The sequence below is a fragment of the Cherax quadricarinatus genome, chromosome 4 (assembly GCF_038502225.1).
Source record: "Cherax quadricarinatus isolate ZL_2023a chromosome 4, ASM3850222v1, whole genome shotgun sequence".
In the NCBI taxonomy this organism is placed as follows: Eukaryota; Metazoa; Arthropoda; class Malacostraca; order Decapoda; family Parastacidae; genus Cherax; species Cherax quadricarinatus.
The window spans coordinates 39860398-39883908 of NC_091295.1; the positions used below are offsets into that span (position 1 = coordinate 39860398).

The 23511-nt window shown below is 41.1% G+C and overlaps 1 protein-coding gene across 3 annotated transcripts in view; it reads right to left on the reverse strand.

Annotated features, from left to right (window-relative positions):
* Positions 1-5305, reverse strand: part of pasi2 (Protein) — a 59393-nt gene extending 54088 nt beyond the window's left edge. For 2 of the 3 annotated variants that reach the window (XM_053770836.2, XM_053770835.2), the window contains exon 1: positions 4968-5305. The gene's annotated coding sequence lies outside the window, so the exon portion shown is untranslated. The remainder of the gene's footprint in view (positions 1-4967) is intronic. The other variant, XM_053770837.2, reaches the window with a different exon arrangement.
* Between the last annotated feature and the right edge of the window lie 18206 nt (positions 5306-23511).

Sequence of the window (23511 nt, forward strand, 5' to 3'; positions counted from 1 at the left end):
AGGGGCTTCTTGCAGTTCTTGATGAACACAGAGTTCCATGAGTCTGGCCCTGGGGCAGAGTGCATGGGCATGTCATTTATCGCCTGTTCGAAGTCATTTGGCGTCAGGATAACATCGGATAGGCTTGTGTTAATCAAATTTTGTGGCTCTCTCATAAAAAATTCATTTGATCTTCGACTCTCAGTCTGGTTAGCGGCTTGCTAAAAACTGAGTCATATTGGGACTTGAGTAGCTCACTCATTTCCTTGTTGTCATCTGTGTAGGACCCATCTTGTTTAAGTAGGGGCCCAATACTGGACGTTGTTCTCGATTTTGATTTGGCATAGGAGAAGAAATACTTTGGGTTTCTTTCGATTTCATTTATGGCTTTTAGTTCTTCCCGCGATTCCTGACTCCTAAAGGATTCTTTTAGCTTAAGTTCGATGCTTGCTATTTCTCTGACCAGTGTCTTTACAGCACCTCTTGATATCAAGCTAAAAAGTCTATTAGCTATACTGTGAACACTGAGGCCATGTCATTTTGGATTTAGAGTTCTGCTAACCAGAACTCCTCAGAGTTTTATTTGCATCTGGTTCGAGTACTGTGTTATATAGTTTTTGCAACCAGTTATTTTCAGTCACTGTCTAGTTTTTTCTATTATCACTATGAAAATATTTATTTATGTATTTATTTTGAGTAGCCAATTACAAATGCATAATAGTACACACTGTATTAGCAATTTGTATTTGGAATTCTTTTTTTCATGTACTGTACAATCATTCAAGATGTGCAAAAGTGATATTTTATGGTGAGTTAACCTAGGATATCCCTACAGGTCCTCAAAATAATTAAGCTACTGTATATCAAGGCAGAATCATAAGTGCATAAATTAACTGGAAACTATTGCAGATACAAAAAATTCTACAATTCATAAAAGCAACAGAAAGTGCAAAAAAATTACTTAGCAGTTATGCTGGATAGAGGTGGAAAATGAAGCAACTGATGCAAGAACAGTGGTCAAATAAACAGAAAACCTGATAACATAAGAAAAGCCTTATTATAATTTAAAGTGGGAAGAGCTTTCACAAACCACATTCTTCCTAGTCATCAGGTAAATTTAAGAATATATACCCTGCAGGAAATCTGCAGGGTATGTATTCATGGGGAAGCATCAGACTCACCTGCAAGAAATCTACACTTTACGTACAATAGTATAAACTTGTATAATAATTCTGAGGGCACACAGATGTAGATACACATTAGTAATACATTATGTCGACTTAACCTAAGGAACACAAGTGATCTCACTAACATTCTCAAGTCTCCAATTGGTTAAAATAAGCTCTCAATATTTTCCTACTGGTGAAAAGTTCTCCCATACATCAATTTAGTAAAATTATGGGCAAAACACATGCCTAACAAAAGCTAATTAAGCTTTTATTTAGGCTTATACATAAGTTTAAAGTTTTACAATGGTTTTGTTTAGCAAATTACATAGAATTCAGCCTAGGACTGCCTAACTAAGTCAAACAATATAACTTACATTGGTGTTCTTGTGTTACATAATTACATAGTTTTCCATTACATAGGCACATAAACAAAGTATCAGGTAAATGCCATTTTATCCTCTACTCTTAGTGGTATTAATAAATGTAAATCAGCATAAAAATTAACATATCAGATCAAAACAAATTATGAATATTTTTACTATTAACACTTCAAAAAATAATTACTACAGTATCATCCTTTTCTGTAGCTTCATTCATTTGATATTTTTCGACTCTATTCTCAAACTGTTTTAAACTAAAACATGTCTTGACATTATCAAGTAACCCATTCCAATCCTTGATAGCTGTGTACAGGTGTTCGAGGCCTGACCATCTATTGTGTGGCCTATAAAATTATGTCTAATCTCTCTAGTACCATAATGGCTTTGGTTCCTAACCTTTACAAAATCTGCAGCAAGATATTCTGAACACATGGTTCACAGTGCACTCAGCTCAGATACTGAGGGTCCATGGTTCAATCCCCAGCATGAGTGGAAATGTTGGGCATGTTTCCTTACAACTGCTGCCCCCTGTTTACTTAGCAGTAAGTAGGTACTTGGCAGTAAGTAGGTATCATGCTGAAATAATCTTAATTTTAATCTTAATACCTTAGACAGGAATGGCTTTGAAGTGAGCTGAGGCATCCTACTCCACAAACTTGACCACTATGGTATAAGAGGCCATGCTGTTGCATATTTTAAATCCTACCTTTCTAATAGGTATCAGTATGTCACCATTAAAGACACAGCCTCATCAATATGGCCACGTGATACTGGAGTTCCGCAGGGAAGTGTCCTTGGACCACCTGCTCTTCCTCATTTACACCAATGATCTTCCAAATATATCCCAACACCTGAAACCCATTTTCTTTGCTGATGACACGACTTATGTCATCTCCCACCCTAATCTTGCCACCCTCAACACCATTGTTAACGAGGAGCTGCTCAAAATATCGACTTGGATGACAGCCAATAAACTTACACTTAACAATGGCAAAACCTACTATATTATGTTTGGTAGCAGAGCAGGTGTTGCGCAACTTAACATTAAGATCGACAACACTCTAATTGCCAGACATACTGAGGGCAAATTCCTTGGCCTATACCTCGACAACAACCTAAATTTCAGCACCCATATCCAACACATAACAAAAAAAGTATCCAAAACGGTGGGGATCCTCTCCAAGATACGATACTACGTACCGTAAACTGCCCTTCTCACACTATACCATTCACTTATATATCCATACCTCACCTATGCTATCTGTGCTTGGGGTTCAACTGCAGCAACACACCTAAAGCCAATAATAACCCAACAAAAAGCTGCAGTAAGAATAATCACTAAATCCCATCCCTGGCAACACACCCCCCCCACTCTTCATAGATCTAAAGTTACTCCCTGTTCAGAACATCCACACTTACTACTGTGCAATCTATATCTACAGGACCTTAAATTCCAACATTAACCTTGACCTAAAACGCTTTCTTGATAATTGTGACAGGATCCACAGGCATAACACCAGACACAAACATCTCTATGACATTCCCTGTGTTCGACTAAACCTTTACAAAAATTCAATGTATTTCAAAGGACCTAAAATCTTGAACACCCTACCTGAAAACTCTAGAACTGCAGACACATTCATCACTTTCAAAACTACAGTTAGAAAACATCTTATCTCCCTGATCCACCCCGACAACTAACTACATGATAACCACCTGGTGGTTCAAAATTACACTCACTCACCCACTGACTATAAACCCAGAAATACTAATCTTAATCTTAAAATAATAAATCCTAACTAGTCATAAGTTTGCCTATGATACTCAAATATAGACACCTTGTATTGTGCCAAAACAAAAGCATTCACATTGCTAAACTCACAAATTATGATGTAGTCACTTAGCCTTAATATTATAATCTGTAAGGACGTAATGTTAAGAATTAATCTAAGTCTGCTCGAAATGCCTAGCCATGCTAGGTGTCCTAGTGGCCCCCTCTGTAATTAGTATTTTATAACATGTAAACCACAAAATACCCAAAACCTGTAAACCCCACATTGTAACCATTATAGAGAATAAACTTGAACTGAACTGAATTGAATTGAATTGAATTAGCCTGTAAAACTGATAGTTAAAAAAAAAAATTAATTTTTCAGGTGCTTTATTCTGTCTTGCCAGTTTAAACAATTCCACTTTTTGTAATTGATTCTGGGCTACAAATTCTCTTGAACCCAGGTCGAGGATGAAACTCACCATCTTATTTTGGATAACTGGATGCCTGGATAAATCGGTTATGTTGGTGAAATGAAAAGTCAGTGATGTTTGTCAGGCACAACTTAGGATAACTCAATAAAGTCAGTGATGATATCTAGTAAATTCACCAAATTTCCAAGTCACCAATATCAATAACTTATCTTGGTGCCAGGCTTGGTGACTTGATAAAATATAGTTATTATATTTAAGGGGAAGCACTAAACTCATAGGGGTCCTACAGCAGTTAAGGAATAAGAGGCAGCTATGTTCAACCCAAAGAAAGGGAGGACAGATCCTGTTCCTTGCATCAAGAACCCCTCAGTGGTATCCTTTGAGGGGCTGGTAAAATATTAGAGATTATCCAGCTTAGATCTTTATCAAATTTAGCTGCTTGGCAGGGTTTTATATTTTTTTTGCACAAATCAAATTAATTTATTATGGTTTACAATATACAATGGTAAGTGGGTTTTGCAAATCATTAAGTGTTTATTTTTTATGTTAGGTTATGTTACATTATGTTGAATTGTTGTAAACCAGTCCAAATGTAACCCAACCCAATCCAACATAATCTAAAGGAACTTAACCCAAAAACTAGCTTAACCAAATGCAACCAGACCTAAATTAAACAAACCTAAAAATAACCTTCTCTTGACCAGTCGACGACTTGGCAGCATCGGCGAGATCACTAGTATTCATTATTATTTTTATTATCATCATGAATTTATTTATTTATTTAAACCCTCAAGGGTCATACAGATCACTGGTATTGTGTGGTTTATTTTCAAGGAATAAACTACTTTCTTTTGTTAAATATATATGTTAATCAAACATACTTTTCAATTAATAAAATATTTATATTAAATACATTATTATTTTCATATTTAAAGCATATTAATATAGATATACCGTTGAGATATATTAAAATTTAAATTAAATAGTTTAACAAAGCCAAATAGTGAAATTTTGTTTAAAATTCAATATGAATATAGGTAATTACTTTATACGTCATTTTTGTTTTGTTTTTCACTGTTTTAATAATATAGAAAATATTTCCTGGGTATAGATATAGCTTAATTAAAGCTTCACAAACTTGAGTGATTTGAATGCGTTACAACAAATGACAGTTTATTAGAATAAACAGTTTTATTGTAAATTTGAGACAAACAAAAATTAAGTTATGCTTCACCTTGTAGGATTTAATCGTTCGAAATGAAGAATAATATATATCCGTGGTAGAAATAATCAAAACGGAACACCAAGACAGGTATCACTGTAGGTGTGGCTCAGGTAAGCCAAACTTAAGAAATAATGAGGGCCAGTACTCAAAATGTATATATTAAAATACTCTCAACCTCAAATTTAGCTTGTCCCTCATAAAGAAATAAATATTTAAATTGTTTTTTACTATATATTGTTCTTTCTAATAGCATTAAGGTATATATTTCTAAGATTCTATGGAATGCATTTCGAGAACGGCCCTTCCAGTGGAGGTTTGTCCACCTGGCCGCCAGGTGTCACTACGAGTTTCAAAACAACTAATGTTTTCATTCACATTTTCACTAAAATAATTTTTTTTTCTTGTGTACTTTATTGGGATAATATTAAATACTCTCTTATTTTAGAATATTGCTTATATTTGTAAATTATGAAATACTTTAATTGGCATATCATATCAATGCCAAATTATGCAAATGCATGCAACTCAAAATTTTTGAATTATAATTAGAAATAGTAAAAGAAGAAAAGTAAACGTCTTTTAGAATCATTTTAAAAACCCGCTAAGATGGAAAAGATGGTGTTGGAATGAAGATAACCTGAATTTAATAATAAGACTAAAAAAAAAAAAAGCATAAATCGCATAATAACCATGAAGTGAGTTCTGCATCGACGTTGGTGGATTCCAGAGGCTTCACTCTGTCCCCTGCCTTAACCATCAGTGTCCAATTTTCCCTGTTGTTTCTTACCGGGCGATTGTCTTTATCAGATTCCGCCCGCTACTTTTAATTTTTCTTTGCGCCTTACAACAGCACCTACCAGGTCTGAAGAAACCCTGTTGTTGTTGACTCAGGAGGTGTTGTGTCCGGCTCTACCGGGGTCAAGGCAGAGTCCATCTATTATAATTAGGGACATATTGTTCCGTATCACTTTCCGGTATAAATTTTGTTTACTTCATGGTTCCAACCCAAATATGTGCAACATTTTTCCTAAACTACTGGGAACCCTTGCTTCTTTAACGCTGGACCGTATGTCACCCTTAAACAATGTTATAAGGACTACGCTTGCTTTTCATGGTACTCCGCCTTGACAAAAAAAAAAAAAAAAAAAAAAAAAAAAAAATAGGCTACAAATCACCCAAACAAAATGGTAAAGATTCATCCTGGACCTGGGTCCAAGAGAGCATGTAGGCCAGGATGCATTACAACGATTGGATATGCTGATTGTTGAAGACAGAGTAAAACAACTGAAGTTAAATCATGTTTATACAATTGCTCATAAACAGTGTCCAGAATATCTTGCTGGCAGTTTTATCAAGGCTGGGAACCAAAGCAATCATGGTACCAGGGGAAGAGAACACAACTTTATAGTGCCCATAGTCAGTGGCCAGGCTTCAGATATTAGATTTTGCCACCGAAGTGGCTAGTTTATTGTGCACCCCATATCCATCCTGTGGACGGTAGCGCGAGAGCACATGGATACACAAAAGGCCTAGGAACTAGGCCCCAAAGGGTTAACAGGAATACATACGGATTTATATCTACATATCTATAGTTCACTTATCTGTTACAAGCAAATTTAGGAAATTTGCTTAGTATATCTGGTATCTTATTTTCATTAATAAGATATCTTGACATGTCACATAGGTTATTATACTGTCTCTGTATTCCTCAATAAGTGGACAATTAAGCACATAGTGTTCAAGAGAGTGACCATATGCCTGATCACATAATTTACATTTAGTTTGATCATCATCTGTGTGTCTCCCAAACTGCCAGAAGTACTTGTAACCAAGCCTAAGCCTGGCCACTACAACATCAGTCAGTCTGTTCACATTGCACGTTGCTCCATAAATATACTTATCTATGTTCATGTTATCATAGTGGGTTATAGATCTACTCAGGCTTCTAACTGCATTCCTATAACAATCATTTTCATTATTTACTTCTCTCCTAATATTATTCCTAATGCTAGACACAGTTATACCGAAGTTATATTCTACATTCTCCTTCTGGGTACTCTTCTTGGCTAACATATCAACTTTATCATGAAGGAATAATCCAATGTGTGATGGGATCCATAGCAATTGTACATTAATTCCTTTGTCCCTAATTTTTGAGTATCTATACCTGGCTTCTCCAATGAGCATGTTGTTGGAGTCATTATATGAGTCAAGAGCCTTCAATGATGACATAGAATCAGTAATGATGATGGAGTCAAGCTCAGTGTCATAGGTTAACTTTAGCGCCATTAGGATTGCAAACAATTCAGTTTGAAGTGTAGACGCCCAGTTGTTAATTCTCATGCCTAACTCAATAAATTTATTATCGTTAAAATGGTATAAAATACCAGCAGGTTGTTAGGTAAGACACATATGCAACAGTTAGGTATCTTTATTATGAAACGTTTCGCCTACACAGTAGGCTTCTTCAGTCAAGTACAGAAAAGTTGATAGAAGCAGAAGATACTTGAAGACGATGTAATCAGTCCATCACCCTTAAAGTTTTGAGGTGGTCAGTCCCTCAGTATGGAGAAGAGCATTGTTCCATAGTATGAAACAATATGGAGAAGAAGTGACAGGATGGAGCTTTTTATAGCGTCTCACCTCTTGGCGCTATAAAAAGCTCCATCCTGTCACTTCTTCTCCATATTGTTTCATACTATGGAACAATGCTCTTCTCCAGACTGAGGGACTGACCACCTCAAAACTTTAAGGGTGATGGACTGATTACATCGTCTTCAAGTATCTTCTGCTTCTATCAACTTTTCTGTACTTGACTGAAGAAGCCTACTGTGTAGGCGAAACGTTTCATAATAAAGATACCTAACTGTTGCATATGTGTCTCACCTAACAAATTTATTATCGTTCTTAACAAGGGAGGTGGCAACAAGAGCAGATGCAGCCCTGCCGGAAGACTCCTGTTTAGATCCATCAGTGTATGCACTAGAAGACAAAAAGAATGCAGATGTAATATATACAGACTTTGCAAAAGCCTTCGACAAGTGTAACCACGGCGTAATAGCGCACAAAATGCGTGCTAAAGGAATAACAGGAAAAGTCGGTCGATGGATCTATAATTTCCTCACTAACAGAACACAGAGAGTAGTCGTCAACAGAGTAAAGTCCGAGGCAGCTACGGTGAAAAGCTCTGTTCCACAAGGCACAGTACTCGCTCCCATCTTGTTCCTCATCCTCATATCCGACATAGACAAGGATGTCAGCCACAGCACCGTGTCTTCCTTTGCAGATGACACCCGAATCTGCATGACAGTGTCTTCCATTGCAGACACTGCAAGGCTCCAGGCGGACATCAACCAAATCTTTCAGTGGGCTGCAGAAAACAATATGAAGTTCAACGATGAGAAATTTCATTTACTCAGATATGGTAAACACGAGGAAATTAAATCTTCATCAGAGTACAAAACAAATTCTGGCCACAAAATAGAGCGAAACACCAACGTCAAAGACCTGGGAGTGATCATGTCGGAGGATCTCACCTTCAAGGACCATAACATTGTATCAATCGCATCTGCTAGAAAAATGACAGGATGGATAATGAGAACCTTCAAAACTATGGAGGCCAAGCCCATGATGACACTCTTCAGGTCACTTGTTCTATCTAGGCTGGAATATTGCTGCACACTAACAGCACCTTTCAAGGCAGGTGAAATTGTTGACCTAGAACCAGAGAACCTTCACGGCGCGCATAACGGAGATAAAACACCTCAATTACTGGGAGCGCTTGAGGTTCCTGAACCTGTATTCCCTGGAACGCAGGCGGGAGAGATACATGATTATATACACCTGGAAAATCCTAGAGGGACTAGTACCGAACTTGCACACGAAAATCACTCACTACGAAAGCAAAAGACTTGGCAGACGATGCAACATCCCCCCAATGAAAAGCAGGGGTGTCACTAGCACGTTAAGAGACCATACAATAAGTGTCAGGGGCCCGAGACTGTTCAACTGCCTCCCAGCATACATAAGGGGGATTACCAACAGACCCCTGGCAGTCTTCAAGCTGGCACTGGACAAGCACCTAAAGTCGGTTCCTGACCAGCCGGGCTGTGGCTCGTACGTTGGTTTGCGTGCAGCCAGCAGCAACAGCCTGGTTGATCAGGCTCTGATCCACCAGGAGGCCTGGTCACAGACCGGGCCGCGGGGGCGTTGACCCCCGGAACTCTCTCCAGGTAAACTCCAGGTATATAACTTGTGATAACTTATTACTACCAGCTAGGTGAAAAATTTCTTCTTGAGCAGTTGCTCTAACAAGAGATTTAAGGAAGGGATTACTAGCAATGAGCTTCTTGGGAGGGACTTGCAGGTATGTGATACTAAAAAATGAACACATCTTCCACGGAGGGGTGAAATGCTCTTGTTGCCTACAGTGATACAGTTCATGCAGGTTATAAAACTTAATGTAATTGCACGTTTTCACAATCCATTTAGATCTGTGTGTATTTACCTCTAGACACTTGGTAAGATTCATTGTGACAGTGTCTGGTTCGTTTCTCAACATTCTAATACCGAGTACAGTGTTAATCTCAACAATCCTATCACTGATACTAGAAATACCAAGCTCCTTCCTCATGTTAAGAACTTTTGTAGATCTGGGACAGCCAAGAATAATCCTGAGAGCTTCATTTTGCATTAACTCCAAGGGTCGGAGAGAACTTTCTCTAGCTAATATCAATATGGGAGCAGCATAATCAATTAAGGACCTGACATAGGCTATGTACATCATTCTCACGATTCTCACATTAGCACCATAGTTGGGGTTGTAGCCACCAACGGCTTTGAGAGCATTTAGCCTAGCTTTGCATTTCTTGTTTAGTTGTGGTATAGTGGATTTGTTAAAGGGTACATCTACACCAAGATATCTGTAAGTTTTAACGTAGCTAATGATGTCACCCTGCAAATAGATGGGTGGGGGATGTCGTTTGCTTGTTAATATCTTTGTTTTAGAGGAAGATATTATAAGGCCTAGTCGATTACAAATTGCTTGAACTTCATTAAGAATGGTATTCATCTTCTTATGCCCTGTTGTATGGATCATGATATCATCAGCATAGCTTATAGCTATATGTTTAGGTGAGGCAGGTAGAGCATTAATCAAAATATTAAATAGCATGGGACTAAGAACTCCTCCCTGCGGTGTACCTAAAGACATTTCTTTAGAATCACTTCTGAATTACCTTTGTAACTTGTGAGCTCATTACCTTTGTACCTAGTTCAGCTATCAAAACTTTGGGGGCCCAGTCCCTGGACCCATTACGTACCTCTGTAATCTGTAAATACCTTTGTAACTTGTCATGATTGTGACCAGACTTACCTGGAGTTCATTACCTTTGTAAATTGTGAGTTCATTACCTTTGTAAATTGTGAGTTCATTACCTTTGTAAATTGTGAGTTCATTACCTTTGTAAATTGTGAGTTCATTACCTCTGTAACTTGCTCAGCTATCAAAACTTTGGAGTCCAGTCCCTGGACCAATTATGTACCTCTGTAATCTTTTGACTACCGCCCACAGGATGGGTATGGGGTGCATAATAAACATATTAAACTAAGCCTTGGTAAAGGACAGAGGATGCTCTATTTGACAGGTATCCTATTATCCAGCAGAGTAAGCTACCACCAATATTCATTTTGGCTAGTTCATGTAGTATAACGGTTCTGTTCGCAATATCAAATGCAGATTTTAGATCAAGAAAAGTGGTAAAACTAGTAGAGGTGTGTGCAGTGAGAAAGGTGGAAATACAGTTCTGCACACTTTTACCTTTCATGAACCCATAGAGGTAGGGGGAAAGTTGGTGTCTGATTCTGTAGTACAGTCTGTTAAGTATCATTCTTTCAAAAATTTTGCAAAGACAACTAGTTAAGGAGATCGGCCTAAATGTATAAGGCTGTTGGGGCTTAGGGATAGGCACAATGAGGCTATTGGTCCAGGAAGTAGGAAGAACGCCCTCAATGTAACTGAGATTATACAGTGCCAACGAAGGGTTATCAGGCACGTGCCTTAGAGTTCTGAGAATATCATAGGTTATACCATCCTCTCCAGGAGCAGTTGATCGACCTTTAGTTAATGCATTATCTAATTCATACTCGGTAAAGAGGCAATCACTCTCATCAATATTTTGGCTCATAAAATTAATCAGTTTCAACATTTCTTCAGAAGTACTCTCTAAATTTTTTCGAATATGAGATGGAAGGTTTTCATGCCTGGATGTTTTGGACCAGTCATTTATGAGGTCATTTGCTTTTTCAAGAGGAAAGGGATGAGCAACATTGCCAGTCTTTTTCCTGGCTATTTTATTTATACCGTTCCAAGCCAAACTTAAAGGGGTGGACCTATTTAATCCACTAACAAACTGTTCCCATTCCTGTTGCCTAAGTTCTTGCTTTCTATTCCTTGCATTTGTTAGTGCAGCTTGGAACGTTCTGAGCAGGTCTGGAGTTCTACATTCACGGTATGCTTTACCAATCCTCCTAGCTGCATGTGTTAGATTGCGTAGCTGTGGATCATTGTAGTATTTACATTGGTTTTTATTGTTATTTATAGTGGAGGGTCTTTGTTTCCTATTCCTGCCCACTTGATCTGTGAGAACACTCTCAATAGTGGTAATTAAATCATCGTTAAATTTTTGTGTGCCAATGGGCTCGTAATTCTTCTACCATTGATCCAAGTGGTTAATAAAGTTGTCTCTGTGTTCTGGTTTGAGAACAAGTTTCCTCCTTCTGTATTTAGCTCCTTGATTGCTGGAGATGTGATCAAGATTGACAGTTGTTAGTCTTGGGAAGTGATCAGATAGAAGATCATCAACTATGACAGAGTCATGCATCGTATATGATGTATTAAATCCAAGACACAGATCTAGTATGCCACCATATATGTGAGTAGGCTCAGTAGTGCCCACAATTCGAACATTATCATGCTCATTTAGCAATTTCACTAGTTTAGTTCCATTGGTGTTTGTTATAGACCCACCAATATTCTTATGTCTTGCATTAAAATCTCCAAGAATGATGGTAGGTTCACTATTGATGCGATCTTGTAAAGCATCAGGTCGAAGCTGGTTCGCTGGGGCATCGAGATTAAAAATGTTTATGGAAAAATCGCCTGCATATACTTTGACACCATGATACTGCATGTTAACTCGACTCTGCAAGGAAAGGAGTGAATGTGGCAAGTTCTTTCTGACATACATCACACAACAGTTGGTTGGCCTTAGGTCAGACACCTATTGTACACCAATAAAGGAATGGAACAAACTGCCTGCACATGTCAAAGCCAGTCATGAGGTAGTTCAAGATGAGAGCCAAAAGGTGCCTAATGAATGTAGCGACAGAAAGGGAGGAGAATGAATTTTTATTATTTTAGCTAACATACAGGTAAATATAAATAATTCATTTTACCTTATTGCTAGTATATCTCCTTTATAGTATAATAATAAATTATCTCCTTTATAGTATAATAATAAAATATTATCTCCTTTATAGTATAATAATAAGGTATTAAAAGCACCCCAATGGAAATAAGTCACCTTGTCTGACTTTTTTGGGTTATCCTAGGTTCTCTACACATATGCTGATATGTATGATAACCTGTGTAACTGTATTTGTGTATACCTGAATAAACTTACTTAACCCCAACAATAATCGTCCTATGAGTCTTTTTGGGAGCTGACTAAGTAGTGTTTATATCTTTGCCTAAGCATTGGTGACATAATTCTCTTATCTTTTTACGTTTGCTTCTCGTTATATCCTACTATTCCCGGCGAGGGTAGAAACATTGGGCGTGTTCCTTTACACAGGTTGTCCATGTTCACCCATCAGTACCATGGGTACCTGGGTGTTAGTGAACTGGTGTGGGTCGCATCCTGGGACAAAATTGACCTAATTTGCCCGAAATGCTCTGCATAACAAGAACATAAGAAAGGAGGAACACTGCAGCAGGCCTGTTGGCCAATACTATGTAGGTCCTTTACAATCCATCCCACTAACAAAATATTTGCCCAACCCAATTTTCAATGCTTCTCAAGAAATAAGTTTTGATGATTCTGTTTATTCATTACGCAAGTCTCACTCAAAATCCAACCCCTCTCATTCATGTATTTATCTAACCTAAATTTGAAATTACCCAACGTTTTAGCTTCAATAACCCTACTAGGCAGACTGTTCCACTCATCAACTGCCCTATTTCCAAACCAATGCTTTCCTATGTCCTTTCGAAATCTAAACTTATCTAATTTGAATCCATTATTGCGGGTTCTTTCTAGAAGTGATATCCTCAAAACCTTATTTATATCCCCTTTGTTAATACCCATCTTCCACTTATACACTTCGATCATGTCTCCCCTCATTCTTCGTCTTACAAGTGAATGTAGTTTAAGAGTCTTCAATCGTTCTTCGTACGGAAGATTTCTAATGCTATGTATTATTTGGTCATTCTACGCTGGATATTTTCTAGCGAATTTATATCCATTCTGTAATATGGAGACCAGAACTGAGCTGCGTAATCTAGGTGAGACCTTACTAATGATGTATAAAGTTGTAAAATAACCGCTGGACTTCTGTTGCTTACACTTCTTGATATAAATCCCAGTAATCTGTTTGCTTTGTTACGTACGCTTAGGCATTGCTGTCTTGGTTTAAGGTTGCTGCTTACCATAAGCCCCAAATCCTTTTCGCAATCTGTATGGCTAAGTTCTACATTATTTAACTTATAAGTGCTAGGGTTATGAACACCCCTGAGCTTCAGAACCTTGCATTTATCTACACTGAACTGCATCTGCCACTTTTCTGACCAGGAATTGAGTTTGTCTAAATCCTCCTGAAGTTCCCTAACATCTACGTTTGAATCAATTATCCTACCTATCTTTGTGTCATCGACGAATTTGCTCATATCACTAGTAATTCCCTCATCAAGGTCATTGATATATATTAAAAACAACAACGGACCCAAGATTGATCCCTGTGGAACGCCACTTGTTACAGATCCCCACTCGGATTTAACCCCATTTAAGCATACTCTCTGCTTCCTTTTGGTGAGCCATGATTCGATCCATGACAGCATTTTTTCCCCAATGCCATGAGCTGCCACTTTCTTTAACAGTCTCTGGTTCGGTACTCTATCAAAAGCCTTACTAAAATCTAAATAAACAATATCGAATTCTTTATCATGATCAACAGCCTCAAAAGCTTTACTGTAGAAGGTTAATAACTTAGTTAGGGCTGTGGCTCGTACGTTGGTTTGCGTGCAGCCAGCAGCAACAGCCTGGTTGATCAGGCTCTGATCCACCAGGAGGCCTGGTCACAGACCGGGCCGCGGGGGCGTTGACCCCCGGAACTCTCTCCAGGTAAACTCCAGGAGCGGCCCCTCGTGAATCCATGCTGAGTATCATTAATCAAGCTGTGCTTATCCAGATAGCTTCTCATATTATCAGCTATAATTGACTAGTAATTTGCCTACAATTGAGGTTAGGTTTATTGGGCGGTAATTTGATGGTGACGACTTGTCCCCTGCTTTAAAAATAGGAATTACATTAGCCATCTTCCACATATCAGACACTACACCTGTTTACCTGGAGTTTACCTGGAGAGAGTTCCGGGGGTCAACGCCCCCGCGGCCCGGTCTGTGACCAGGCCTCCTGGTGGATCAGAGCCTGATCAACCAGGCTGTTACTGCTGGCTGCACGCAAACCAACGTACGAGCCACAGCCCGGCTGATCAGGAACCGACTTTAGGTGCTTGTCCAGTGCCAGCTTGAAGACTGCCAGGGGTCTGTTGGTAATCCCCCTTATGTATGCTGGGAGGCAGTTGAACAGTCTCGGACCCCTGACACTTATTGTATGGTCTTTTAACGTGCTAGTGACACCCCTGCTTTTCACTGGGGGGATGTTGCATCGTCTGCCAAGTCTTTTGCTTTCGTAGTGAGTGATTTTCGTGTGCAAGTTCGGTACTAGTCCCTCTAGGATTTTCCAGGTGTATATAATCATGTATCTCTCCCGCCTGCGTCCCAGGGAATACAGGTTCAGGAACCTCAAGCGCTCCCAGTAATTGAGGAGTTTTATCTCCGTTATGCGCGCCGTGAAGGTTCTCTGTACATTTTCTAGGTCAACAATTTCACCTGCCTTGAAAGGTGCTGTTAGTGTGCAGCAATATTCCAGCCTAGATAGAACAAGTGACCTGAAGAGTGTCATCATGGGCTTGGCATCCCTCGTTTTGAAGGTTCTCATTATCCATCCTGTCATTTTTCTAGCAGATGCGATCGATACAATGTTATGGTCCTTGAAGGTGAGATCCTCCGACATGATCACTCCCAGTTCTTTGACGTTGGTGTTTCGCTCTATTTTGTGGCCAGAATTTGTTTTGTACTCTGATGAAGATTTAATTTCCTCGTGTTTACCATATCTGAGTAATTGAAATTTCTCATCGTTAAACTTCATATTGTTTTCTGCAGCCCACTGAAAGATTTGGTTGATGTCCGCCTGGAGCCTTGCAGTGTCTGCAATGGAAGACACTGTCATGCAGATTCGGGTGTCATCTGCAAAGGAAGACACGGTGCTGTGGCTGACATCCTTGTCTATGTCGGATATGAGGATGAGGAATAAGATGGGAGCGAGTACTGTGCCTTGTGGAACAGAGCTTTTCACCGTAGCTGCCTCGGACTTTACTCTGTTGACGACTACTCTCTGTGTTCTGTTAGTGAGGAAATTATAGATCCATCGACCGACTTTTCCTGTTATTCCTTTAGCACGCATTTTGTGCGCTATTACGCCATGGTCACACTTGTCGAAGGCTTTTGCAAAGTCTGTATATATTACATCTGCATTCTTTTTGTCTTCTAGTGCATCTAGGACCTTGTCGTAGTGATCCAATAGTTGAGACAGACAGGAGCGACCTGTTCTAAACCCATGTTGCCCTGGGTTGTGTAACTGATGGGTTTCTAGATGGGTGGTGATCTTGCTTCTTAGGACTCTTTCAAAGATTTTTATGATATGGGATGTTAATGCTATCGGTCTGTAGTTCTTTGCTGTTGCTTTACTGCCCCCTTTGTGGAGTGGGGCTATGTCTGTTTTTTTAGTAACTGTGGGACGACCCCCGTGTCCATGCTCCCTCTCCATAGGATGGAAAAGGCTCGTGATAGGGGCTTCTTGCAGTTCTTGATGAACACGGAGTTCCATGAGTCTGGCCCTGGGGCAGAGTGCATGGGCATGTCATTTATCGCCTGTTCGAAGTCATTTGGCGTCAGGATAACATCAGATAGGCTTGTGTTAACCAAATTCTGTGGCTCTCTCATAAAAAATTCATTTTGATCTTCGACTCTCAGTCTGGTTAGTGGCTTGCTAAAAACTGAGTCATATTGGGACTTGAGTAGCTCACTCATTTCCTTGCTGTCATCTGTGTAGGACCCATCTTGTTTAAGTAAGGGCCCAATACTGGACGTTGTTCTCGACTTTGATTTGGCATAGGAGAAGAAATACTTTGGGTTTCTTTCGATTTCATTTATGGCTTTTAGTTCTTCCCGCGATTCATGACTCCTATAAGATTCCTTTAGCTTAAGTTCGATGTTTGCTATTTCTCTGACGAGTGTCTCCCTACGCATTTCTGATAGATTGACCTCTTTTAGCCGCTCTGTTATTCTTTTCCGTCGCCTGTAAAGAGAGCGCCTGTCTCTTTCTGTTTTACATCTACTCCTGTTTCTTAGAGGAATAAGTCTTGTGCATACATCGAGTGCCACCAAGTTAATCTGTTCTAGGCATAAGTTGGGGTCTGTGTTGCTTAGTATATCTTCCCAGCTTATATCGGTAAGGACTTGGTTTACTTGGTCCCACTTTATGTTTTTGTTATTGAAGTTGAATTTGGTGAATGCTCCCTCGTGACTAATCTCATTTTGTCGGTCTGGGGCTCTGCGCATACATGTCTGAACCTCAGTTATGTTGTGATCTGAGTATATTGTTTTTGATATGGTGACGTTTCTTATCAGATCATCATTGTTAGTGAAGATGAGGTCTAGTGTATTCTCCATTCTGGTAGGCTCTATTATTTGCTGGTTTAAATTGAATTTTGTGCAGAGATTTAAAAGCTCGTGTGAGTGTGAGTTTTCATCAGAGCTGCCTCCTGGTGTTATTACTGAAACAATATTATTTGCTATATTCCTCCATTTTAGGTGCCTTAAGTTGAAATCCCTCAGGAGCAAGATGTTGGGTGCAGGAGCTGGAAGATTTTCCAGACAATGGTCAATTTTTAACAGCTGTTCCTGGAATTGCTGGGATGTTGCATCCGGAGGCTTGTAGACTACCACAATGACTAGGTTTTGGTTCTCGACCTTTACTGCCAAAACTTCCACTACACCATTTGAGGCATTAAGCAGTTCTGTGCAAACAAGTGACTCTGCAATGTACAGGCCAACCCTCCTCCCTTTTGCCTGTTCACTCTGTCACATCTGTATAGGTTGTAACCTGGGATCCATATTTCGTTGTCTAAGTGATCCTTTATGTGGGTCTCAGTGAAAGCCGCGAACATTGCCTTTGCCTCTGCAAGCAGTCCACGGATGAAAGGTATTTTGTTGTTTGTTGCTGGCTTTAGACCCTGTATATTTGCAAAGAAGAATGTCATCGGACTGGTGGTATTGTTGGTACTGGGGGGGGGGCTGTTTGAAGAGAAATATTAAAAATATTAGTCAATGGTTCACAAAGTTCCATTTTACACTCTTTAAGAACCCTTGAAAAAAGTTCATCAGGGCCCGGGGATTTATTTTGCTTTAACCGGTCTATCTGTTTGATAACCATTTCGCTAGTGACTATGATACTGCTCGCAGACTAGGCCTAGCCTATAGAAAACATCGTACCCCTGGAATGCTGAGGCTCTTTCAAACTGCCCTTGCTGCTGCCAGAGAGCGTATGACAGAAATGCGGCAGACTGGGAAAAATTTGTCAACGGTCTCAATGCTAACACCCCACTTAGCCGGGCATGGAGGGACATAAATAGAATTAAGGGTAACAGAACTGGGCAGATCGGGCACCCTCATCACTTACATAGGGCGAATGAGTTAGTCAGTGCTTGGGCTGCTACATCTAGCTATGACAATCTTCCCAGATACTCAATAGGCGTCCTCCTCGGCAGAGAGGCACAGTTCGTCAGATCCAATTGCATGATGGGTCTCTTCTAGAATATGTAAGCAGATACAGGTATCTAGGCTTTGAGGTTCCACTACTTGGACATGTTGTAACAAGACTAGCACGTTAAGAGACCATACAATAAGTGTCAGGGGCCCGAGACTGTTCAACTGCCTCCCAGCACACATAAGGGGGGATTACCAACAGACCCCTGGCAGTCTTCAAGCTGGCACTGGACAAGCACCTAAAGTCAGTTCCGGATCAGCCGGGCTGTGGCTCGTATGTTGGTTTGCGTGCAGCCAGCAGCAACAGCCTGGTTGATCAGGCTCTGATCCACCAGGAGGCCTGGTCTCAGACCGGGCCGCGGGGGCGTTGACCCCCGGAACTCTCTCCAGGTAAACTCCAGGTAATACATAGAAAGACTGAGAGCACTTAAAGTTGTGGCTGGGTTTCACCCTAGGTATGGTGCTAATGTTAAAATTGTGAAAATGATATATCTTGCTTATATTAGATCATTGGTTGATTATGCTGCGCCACTACTTGCTCTTGTGTCTGACTGGAAGCTTGGAGGGCTGGAAAAACTGCAGAACGAAGCAATGAGGATCATTTTAGGATGCCCTCGTACTGCCAAAAATTTAAATATGCAAAAAGAACTTGATATTCCAAGCATCAGAGATCGTGTTACTGAAATATCCTAATTGGGGTTAATATGCTCAGGCAAGCCCATTCAAATCCCTGCACAGAAGCCCTCCAAACTTTCCTCAGCACTGGTGAACACTCCTCCAGATGGATCGAAAAAACTGAAACCGACCTCCGCATGAATCAGATACATGATCTATGTCAAGTAAGGCAACAGCGGCACTTCTCCGCTCCGTGGGATATTACCCTATTCTAAACTACCATTCCTCCATTTCCCCCCAAACTACTTCTTAAATCACAACCAAAACTTCGCCTTGAAGCCAAACATGAGGTCTTAAGCTGTATTGATAACTTAAGTCACACAGCACACACTCTCGCAAATTATTTACGTTGATGGTTCTGTTCACCAGTCCACTGGTGCAGCTGGTAGTGCTGCTGTTGTCGTACAGAGTGATGGCTCTCTTAAAGAAATTGGAGCACGCATCAATAATTGGGCCTCTACCCTTCAGACAGAACTGTTTGCCATACTCCTTGCACTGAAATGCATCTATGTATCTAAGACTGACAGTTTAATTGTAACTGATTCTCTGCCATCCATAAATGCTCTCAACTCATTAAGCATAAATTGTGGCATGCTTGTGTCAGAAGCCAGACACAGGTATGGTAAGATTGTGGACAGTGGAGTCCGAGTGCACATGCTGTGGATTCCATCTCACATTGGTCTTCGAATGCATGATAGAACTGATAAATTGGCTAAGCTGTATGCTTTCAAAGAGGGAGTAGATTACAATAATACGAAAAGAACTTCATATGAATTTTATTGACTTAAGGTTCCGGGAGATTGACACCAGTCAATCCATCTATCATCATTCTATCATGCAGGAGGAGCCACATGTCTATGGGGCATCCAACAAAATAAGCAGACTCTTGGATGTCACTACTGTCCGGCTCCGGCTGGGTTACAGTATCTTTGGCAGGTTAAATCACCACCACCAGATGTAGACCAAACGAAATGTAAACTTTGCCAGATGGACTATTGTCACACCGTGCGTCATTATGTAATGGAGTGCGATAAAATTAATGAATTTAGAGACAACTCACTCAGAAATGTTCAAGAAATGGCAAAGTATTTTATCCACAGTGGTATATTACAGACCATTCTGGAGAAATACCCTGACTTTGCTATCTGTAAATAAAGCATTACCACGTGTGTGTGTGTGTGTGTGTGTGTGTGTGTGTGTGTGTGTGTGTGTGTGTGTGTGTGTGTGTGTGTGTGTGTGTGTGTGTGTACTCACCTAGTTGTACTCACCTAGTTGAGGTTGCAGGGGTCGAGTCCAAGCTCCTGGCCCCGCCTCTTCACTGGTCTCTACTAGGTCACTCTCCCTGAACCTTGAGCTTTATCATACCTCTGCTTAAAGCTATGTATGGATCCTGCCTCCACTACATCGCTTCCCAAACTATTCCACTTCCTGACTACTCTGTGGCTGAAGAAATACTTCCCAACATCCCTGTGATTCATCTGTGTCTTCAACTTCCAACTGTGTCCCCTTGTTGCTGTGTCCCATCTCAGGAACATCCTGTCTTTGTCCACCTTGTCAATTCCTCTCAGTATTTTGTATGTCGTTATCATGTCCCCCCTATCTCTCCTGTCCTCCAGTGTCGTCAGGTTGATTTCCCTTAACCTCTCCTCGTAGGACATACCTCTTAGCTCTGGGACTAGTCTTGTTGCAAACATTTGCACTTTCTCTAGTTTCTTTACGTGCTTGGCTAGGTGTGGGTTCCAAACTGGTGTCGCATACTCCAATATGGGCCTAACGTACACGGTGTACAGGGTCCTGAACGATTCCTTATTGAGATGTCGGAATGCTGTTCTGAGGTTTGCTAGGCGCCCATATGCTGCAGCAGTTATTTTGTTGATGTGCGCTTCAGGAGATGTGCCTGGTGTTATACTCACCCCAAGATCTTTTTCCTTGAGTGAGGTTTGTAGTCTCTGGCCCCCTAGACTGTACTCCGTCTGCGATTTTCTTTGCCCTTCCCCAATCTTCATGACTTTGCACTTGGTGGGGTTGAACTCCAGGAGCCAATTGCTGGACCAGGTCTGCAGCCTGTCCAGATCCCTTTGTAGTTCTGCCTGGTCTTCGATCGAATGAATTCTTCTCATCATCTTCACGTCATCTGCAAACAGGGACACTTCGGAGTCTATTCCTTCCGTCATGTCGTTCACAAATACCAGAAACAGCACTGGTCCTAGGACTGACCCCTGTGGGACCCTGCTGGTCACAGGTGCCCACTCTGACACCTCGTCACGTACCATGACTCGCTGCTGTCTTCCTGACAAGCATTCCCTGATCCATTGTAGTGCCTTCCCTGTTATCCCTGCTTGGTCCTCCAGTTTTTACACTAATCTCTTGTGTGGAACTGTGTCAAGCACCTTCTTGCAGTCCAAGAAAATGCAATCCATCCAACCCTCTCTCTCTTGTCTTACTGCTGTCACAATGTCATAGAACTCCAGTAGGTTTGTGACACAGGATTTCCCGTCCCTGAAACCATGTTGGCTGCTGTTGATGAGATCATTCCTTTCTAGGTATTCCACCACTCTTCTCCTGATAATCTTCTCCATGACTTTGCATACTATACATGTCAGTGACACTGGTCTGTAGTTTAGTGCTTCATGTCTGTCTCCTTTTTTAAAGATTGGGACTACATTTGCTGTCTTCCATGCCTCAGGCAATCTCCCTGTTTCGATAGATGTATTGAATATTGTTGTTAGGGGTACACATAGCGCCTCTGCTCCCTCTCTCAGGACCCATGGAGAGATGTTATCTGGCCCCATTGCCTTTGAGGTATCTAGCTCACTCAGAAGCCTCTTCACTTCTTCCTCGGTTGTGTGTACTGTGTCCAGCACTTGGTGGTGTGCCCCACCTCTCCGTCTTTCTGGAGCCCCTTCTGCCTCCTCTGTGAACACTTCTTTGAATCTCTTGTTGAGTTCCTCACATACTTCATGGTCATTTCTTGTTGTCTCTCCTCCTTCCTTCCTTAGCCTGATTACCTGGTCCTTGACTGTTGTTTTCCTCCTGATGTGGCTGTATAACAGTTTCAGGTCAGATTTGGCTTTCGCTGCTATGTCGTTTTCATATTGTCGTTGGGCCTCCCTTCTTATCTGTGCATATTCATTTCTGGCTCTGCGACTGCTCTCCTTATTCTCCTCTGTCCTTTGCCTTCTATATTTCTTCCATTCCCTAGCACACTTGGTTTTTGCCTCCCTGCACCTTTGGGTGAACCATGGGCTCGTCCTGGCTTTTTCATTATTCCTGTTACCCTTGGGTACAAACTTCTCCTCAGCCTCCTTGCACATTGTTGCTACATATTCCATCATCTGGGCTGCAAAAAACAATATGAAGTTCAACGATGAGAAATTTCAATTACTCAGATATGGTAAACACGAGGAAATTAAATCTTCATCAGAGTACAAAACAAATTCTGGCCACAAAATAGAGCGAAACACCAACGTCAAAGACCTGGGAGTGATCATGTCGGAGGATCTCACCTTCAAGGACCATAACATTGTATCAATCGCATCTGCTAGAAAAATGACAGGATGGATAATGAGAACCTTCAAAGCTAGGGAGGCCAAGCCCATGATGACACTCTTCAGGTCACTTGTTTTATCTAGGCTGGAATATTGCTGCACACTAACAGCACCTTTCAAGGCAGGTGAAATTGCTGACCTAGAAAATGTACAGAGAACCTTCACGGCGCGCATAACGGAAACAAAACACCTAAATTAATGGGAGCGCTTGAGGCTCCTGAACCTGTATTCCTTGGAACGCAGGCGGAGAGATACATGATTATATACACCTGGAAAATCCTAGAGGGACTAGTACCGAACTTGCACACGAAAATCACTCGCTACGAAAGCAAAAGACTTGGCAGACGATGCAACATCCCCCCAATGAAAAGCAGGGGTGTCACTAGCACGTTAAGAGACCATACAGTAAGTGTCAGGGGCCCGAGACTGTTCAATTGCCTCCCAGCATACGTAAGGGGGATTACCAACAGACCCCTGGCAGTCTTCAAGCTGGCACTGGACAAGCACCTAAAGTCGGTTCCTGACCAGCCGGGCTGTGGCTCGTACGTTGGTTTGCGTGCAGCCTGCAGTAACAGCATGGTTGATCAGGCTTTGATCCACCAGGAGGCCTGGTCACAGACCGGGCCGCGGGGGCGTTGACCCCCGGAACTCTCTCCAGGTAAACTCCAGGTATTTGTTATTACCTGGAGTTTACCTGGAGTTTACCTGGAGAGAGTTTCGGGGGTCAACGCCCCCGCGGCCCGGTCTGTGACCAGGCCTCCTGGTGGATCAGCGCCTGATCAACCAGCGTTTGTGTACCATACCTTCAGTTTCCTTTCCAACACTGTGGTTTGGGGGCCTGTGAGAGTGGGAGACTTGGTAGCACACTGTGGGATTCTATAGCTGGGTGTTGGGTGGAAGCTGTGGGTATGGATTGTAGTTTGTGTTGGGATGGTGTGATAGGTTGTGGGGTTCTGAGGATAGTTGTGTGTGTGCTTGCCCTTGCTGCTCTGCTCTGCTCTGATTGACCTCTGCTGGTTCCATCCTTGTCTCCTTTCCTAGCTCCTTTAGCTTTTTTGTCCTCTCCCTCAACTGCTGTCATTCTGTTTGTGTTCTGTCTCTGTCTAAGAACACCCTCTTGTACTCTTCCGAGTATTTCAACCGTGGTTTCTCTTGGAGGATCCTG